This window comes from Phascolarctos cinereus, unplaced genomic scaffold, assembly GCF_003287225.1.
Source record: "Phascolarctos cinereus isolate Bilbo 61053 unplaced genomic scaffold, phaCin_HiC Scaffold_9;HRSCAF=440, whole genome shotgun sequence".
In the NCBI taxonomy this organism is placed as follows: domain Eukaryota; kingdom Metazoa; phylum Chordata; class Mammalia; order Diprotodontia; family Phascolarctidae; genus Phascolarctos; species Phascolarctos cinereus.
In genome coordinates this window covers 249958377-249964376 of record NW_027556402.1, presented here as the reverse complement: position 1 = coordinate 249964376, position 6000 = coordinate 249958377, and the positions used below count along the sequence as shown (strand labels likewise).

General features: G+C 41.3%; 1 pseudogene; it reads left to right on the top strand.

Annotated features, from left to right (window-relative positions):
* Positions 1 to 255: 255 nt before the first annotated feature.
* LOC110200784 (olfactory receptor 5B12-like) lies at positions 256 to 1127 on the top strand (annotated as a pseudogene).
* The last annotated feature ends 4873 nt before the right edge of the window (positions 1128 to 6000 follow it).

Here is a 6000-nt window from a genome sequence, read left to right as displayed (position 1 = left end):
TCTTTTTCTTTTCTTCCTTATTATTTTGTATCTCTTTTTTTAATTTGTTAACTTTTTTTGGTTTTTTTTTGTTATTATTCCCTTTACACACTCTGTAATCCAATCAAAGGGACCTTGAAGTTCATTCCTTATTCACAATATCTCATGTCTGCCAACATGTCCATAAACCAGAGTCTATGTCTTAGAGGAATTCATTGTGTTTAGATCCTTCTAATAATTTGCTTTTTTACTGCAGGTGAATGAGCAAAACCCCAAATGTCATCTGTGAAGAACAGAACAGAGGTGAGTGAGTTTATTCTCACAGGAATAACAGATACTCCAGAGCTTCAAGTTCCCCTTTCATAATGTTCACCATCATTTACCTTATTATCCTTGTGGGGAACTTGGGGATGGTAGCCCTTATCTCCTGGGACTCCTGCCTTCATACTCCAATGTACTTTCTTCTCAGTAACCTCTCTCTGTTAGATGTGGGTTATTCCTCTGCTGTCACACCCAAGGTTATGGCTAGTTTCTTCACAGGGGGCAAGGTCATCTCCTACAATGAATGTGCTGCACAGATGTTCTTCTTTTCAACCTTTGTCACTACTGAAAGTTATCTTCTGGCTGTTACGGCCTATGATCGACACACAGCTGTGTGTAGGCCTCTACATTATGTCACCACCATGACGTCGAGTGTGTGCACTTATCTGACCATTATTGCACATGTCTGTGGATTTTTGAACTCTGCTATTGTCACTGGACAGACCTTTAGCCTGTCCTTCTGCAGTTCCAATGTGGTCCATCACTTCTTCTGTGACATTCCTCCTCTCCTGGCTCTCTCCTGCTCTGATGTACATATCAATGAAGTGATAATCTTTATCTTAGGTGGATTCACTGCTATTTTTGGACTCTCATTTATCTGCATCTCCTACCTGTTCATCTTTATGGCCATCCTGAGGATCCAATCTACTGAGGGCCGCCAGAAAGCCTTCTCTACCTGTGCTTCCCACCTCTCGGTGGTGTCCATATTTTATGGAACAGTCATCTTTATGTACTTACAACCCAGCTCTAGTCATTCTATGGACACAGACAAAGTGACTTCTATATTCTACACCATGGTCATTCCCATGATGAACTTTGAGGAATAAAGAGGTCCATGTTGCTTTCAGAAAAGCTATGTGGGGTCAAAGACTTCATTAGGCTCAGCATTTTTCTCAAGAGAAAACAATAATTTGAACCTCTTTCTCCAGATTCTAGCCCCGAAGTTATAATCTTTTATTAAGTATTCTTAAGTTCAGATCTACCTTTTGTAAATAGTGTGGTGTAGAAGAAAAAGGGTTATCTTTAGAGTGATGAGAAATATTGATTTGAATGCTGACTCTAACACTTACTAGCCATGGGACCTTGAGAAAGTCTGTACCATTGATTTGTAGGGACCTGTGATAGATATTATTCATTAGTGCAGAGGTGACAGCACCTGAGTCCAAAGCCTACTTCTAATGTTTACTATCTGTGTGACCTTAGACAAGTCAGAAAACCTTGATGGGTTTTAATTTACATCTCTGCATAGTGAAAGGATTGGACCAGATGAACTTTTCAGCCTTTTGCAGCTGAAAATTTGTGATTTTATGATAATGGTGAAGGAAGAAATAGGTTTAGAGGATTACCATTTAGGACAAATCAATCTATAAAGAAACATTAATTTAGAGTCTGCTATATACTAGGCAATGGGACTACAATGACATAAAATGAAAGTCCCTTACTCATTGAATTACAAAGGCTCATATTGTCTCCCAATGATTGGCTGGTTGAGGTGTAGGAAGCCAAAATCTTCTCTCAGTTTCTTTCCCTTCCTTAGGCCAATAAAAGTGAACTAACTGCTCCCTCTTCATCTCTCTCTCCCTCTTCCTTTCTCTCCCCCTTTCTCCTCTCTTTTCTTCTGCCCCCCCCCTCACTCCCCTGTTTCTCATTGGGTAACTTTGGAGAGAACACTTTCAGTGCAATGATGTCAAAAGCCAGATTGCAAGAAGTTAAGAAGAGAGTGAAAGGAAAGAAAGCAGAGGCAGCTATTGTAGATGGCCTTTGTAAGGAGTTTATCTAAAAAGGGAAGAAGAGATATAGGATAATAGTTGGGATGAGATGATCAAGTGAGGGACTTTTAGGATTGGGGAGATGTAAGCACATTTGTAGAGAATAGGAATGATTCAGTTGACAGGAAGATATTACAAAAAATATGAAAATGTGGGGATGAGAGGGGGCAATTTATTAAAGAAGATGGAATGGAATAGGATCACTTGAATAAGTAAAGGGGTTAGCCTTGATAAAGAGTAAGGCTACTTCATCATGGCATGGTAGAGAAGATCAAGATAGTCACAGAAGGCATCTCATAGGAGATGAGAAGGAGGGGAGAAATGTGAGCTCACAGTGAATAGCCTCAGTTTTTTTCTATAAAACATGAGACAAGTTTCTTAGCTGAGAGAGAGAGAGGAAAGCACAGCCAAGGAGGTTTGAAGGAGATGAAAAGGTTTGAGAGAATAGGATAATGAATTGATGAGGGAGATATAGTAGGATTGCTTAGCAGCTGTGAGGGCCCAGCTGAGGTTGGATAACTTAAATTTGTAGTGGACTCCATCAGAATTGTTACATGAGTTTCTTCATCTCAGTTCAGCAGCATGTATATAGGAGAGGAGGCAGAGTATGGTGGGAGCATTCCAAGACTGAGGAGTAATCAGCCATATAAGGGGGCTGGGAAGGAAGACAGTGTAGAGCTGAATTGATTCACCGAAGGTTCAAGTTGGGAAGAAAAGGAACAAGTGGCTAGTGCAGGGGAAAGGTTCCAGGACAGATCGAGGGATTAGAGGTCATAGTGCAGATGCAGTATCATAATATGAACTTAATAATGAGTAAGACATAATAATAAATAACAAATAAGATACATATGCATATGAACATATGTGTATGTATGTGTGTGTATGTGTGTGTGTGTGTGTGTGTGTGTGTGTGTGTGTGTGTATAAAATTTCCAGGTAACCCCTGGCTTACTCCAGCCTTGATCTTTCAATCAGATTGACTAAGCATGTGATATTTCATGACTGATTCTTGAGGATTTTTTTTGTCCCCTCAGGTCCTCCTGAGTCTAAGGCTGAAGCTCTTTTCACTGTACCACCTAGCTTCCCCTGACTCTTGAGTTTTTATATGAAGTAAACTTAAGCTAAAGAAAAGAGATTAGATTTTTTTAAAAGAGAAAAAATGAAAAAATATATAGTAATGCCTCTAATTGGATATAAAATAGGATAGAGAATTTGGGGAGATATTATATGGTTTTGAATTTCCCTTATACCTAGAAGATGTGATCACAAGAAGCAGCTTTAGTGTAAATACTTAGTTCCAAGTGGTCTATCAGGATTAAGTGACTTGTCCGGGATCATACAAATAATTGTCTGAGGTGGGAATTTGAACTGAGATCTTTCTGATTCCAGATCCACAACTGTGTCCACTGTGCCACCTTGCTGCCTTTCCTGCAAACTCTCTCCTCTCTGATGCAGTTCAGCTTTCCTTGATTTCATTATCCCCCTGCCTCCCTTAGCTCTCCAGTCAGCTGTGAGGACACCATCTCTACAGCTGCCACTGCTCCTTAGTTCATGGATTCCCAACATATTCTTCCATCTTCACTAGCTCACAGACTGTGTGTGTTCTTCAACATTTCTGGGCATGACTCAAGTCCAGCTCCTGGTACAAAAATCATGATAGTCCAATTTCCCTCAGGCAGAGGAGGGACACTTGCCTATCTCAACTACAGAATCTAGATCATCAGTTCTTAAGACTCTATGACACACAAAAACTTTGTGTTGAAGCCAGAGTTTCCACACTATTGGCAGGAATGCCTGGCCCTTTTTGAGGCTTAATTTTTGTTTTCTGGAGTCCTGCTGCTTTTCTATGGTATTTAATTCTTTGTTCTTCAAGAATATTTGAGGTGCCTCAGTCAGGATCCTGTATTCTTTCAGTGTAGTTAACAAGGTCTTATGGAGAATGAAGTCTAATCGACATTCCTCTGCTCTGAGCTCACCAAGTTGCTGACTGCAATTTGTATCTGATTAATACAACTGGAGAAGGAAACGACAAACCCTCCAGTATCTTTGCCAAGAAAATCCCGAAAGGGTTATAAAGAATCAGACATGACAGAAATGACTAAATAACAACAATACAACTGTAGGTTTGCCCCTATTTAGAGTTCCAGCAGAGACAGCTGCTGGCCTGATTGCCCTATTACTTAACTTTCAGGTTCTCTAGGTTCAGAGAGACAGAACTGCACCTTCACAACTGGTCTGAGCTCCCTGGCGTAGTTTCTCAGTTATGTGCCCCTGGCCAGGATTGCAAATGAATCTGAGACTCTGTCCTAGGGACAGAGCCATAAGCTGTGGAACCCAAGACAAAGACTTGGGCCTGTGCCTATTCCTTCCCTTCATGTAGTCAGCCACACCTGGTTTAGGTGATCTCCTTGATTCATATTGTATCTACCACCTTGTACTTGGGTAAGAGCAACAGCACTAGCATTTGGCTCCTGTTCCTTCTTCCTGTGCAGCATGAGGTTCATCCATCCCAGGTTTAGGATAATTTCTTCCCCTAGTATCCAAACACCAGACCCAGTTCAGTCCTTACCCTTTAAAGCTGTGCAAGACCTCCCTGATTACAACCACACTGTTGTGCCTAAAAACATCAACCTATTTCCTTATATTTGCTTGGGCTGTATAAATGACTCGCTTTGATTTTTCCTTGGATGCCCTAATCATGTGCTATTCTGGTGTTCTTTCTAGGTCCTTGTTGAATCAGGTATGGGGAAGAGTTAGAAATGTGAGAAAGGAATATTTCCCTCTTATATATAATAACCAATTATTGTGTTAGGACCAAGGTTTTTCCCCTTTTCTACTTCCTCACGCAGAAACCAAGTAGTGTGGGAAATCTCTCTTAAAAATTTACTGAAGGCATAGCCAGGATGGTGAAGAAAAGGCAGCAACTCACCTGAGTTCTCCCCCAAATCCCTTCTTACACCTAGAAAGAATGCCATAAAACAGTTCCTGGAGCAGCATAACCCACAAAAGGACGGGGTGAAATAATTTTCCAGCCAAAGTACTTAGAAAGTCAGCAGGAAAAGTTGATCACACCCGATTGAGAGGGGAGCAGAGTCTGGTGGATGCCACTGCAGCACAGCCCCAGGCCCAGCAAACTAGGAGCAGGCCTTGGGAACCGCTGAATCAGCAGTGGCAGTAGCTACATCCAGACTTCTCAGTCAACAGATGGTGAGAGGGTAAAACAACTGGTCAGAAGGAGGTTAAAGGGATCTCTTTGCTAGCACTGAGGCAGGACTCCATTGCTTTTCCCATACTCAGATCTGGGTCACAGTCTTGGGTGGCAGTTTCAGGGCAAGGAGGAGCATCAGCCCCCCAGATTTTGCTGCTGCAGTGAAGAGGAGACCCTCATCATAGTTGCAGGGCAGAAAAGATTGCTTGTGGTTGCTCACAGATCAGAGCCCAGGCCAGGACAGAAGTAAACACACCTCTCCTTACATCATACTGTCTTGGAAAAAAAAAATCTTACAAGGTCTCTAGAAACATTTCTGAAAACACTGCCGCACAAAACTCCTGGCACTTGGTACAGTGAACCCTCCACCCTGGAAGCAGAGCCCCACTTTAACAAAGAGTTAAAAGTCAAGATATAGGCTGGGAAGATGGGCAAACAATAGAAAAAATTCTGACCATAGGAAGTTACTATACTGAGAAAGAAGAGCAAAACACACACTCAGAAGAAGATAAAGTCCTACATCCAAAGCCTCCAAGAAAAATATGAATTGGTCTCAGAGCATTGGAGCTCAAAAAGGATTTTGAAAATCAAGTAAGAGAGGTAGAGGAAAAACTGGGAAGAGAAATGAGAGTGATGCAAGAAAATCATTAAAAAACAAGTCAACAGCTTGGTAAAGGAGACCAAAAAAAAAAATACCAGAGAAAATAACACCTTAAAAAGAGAT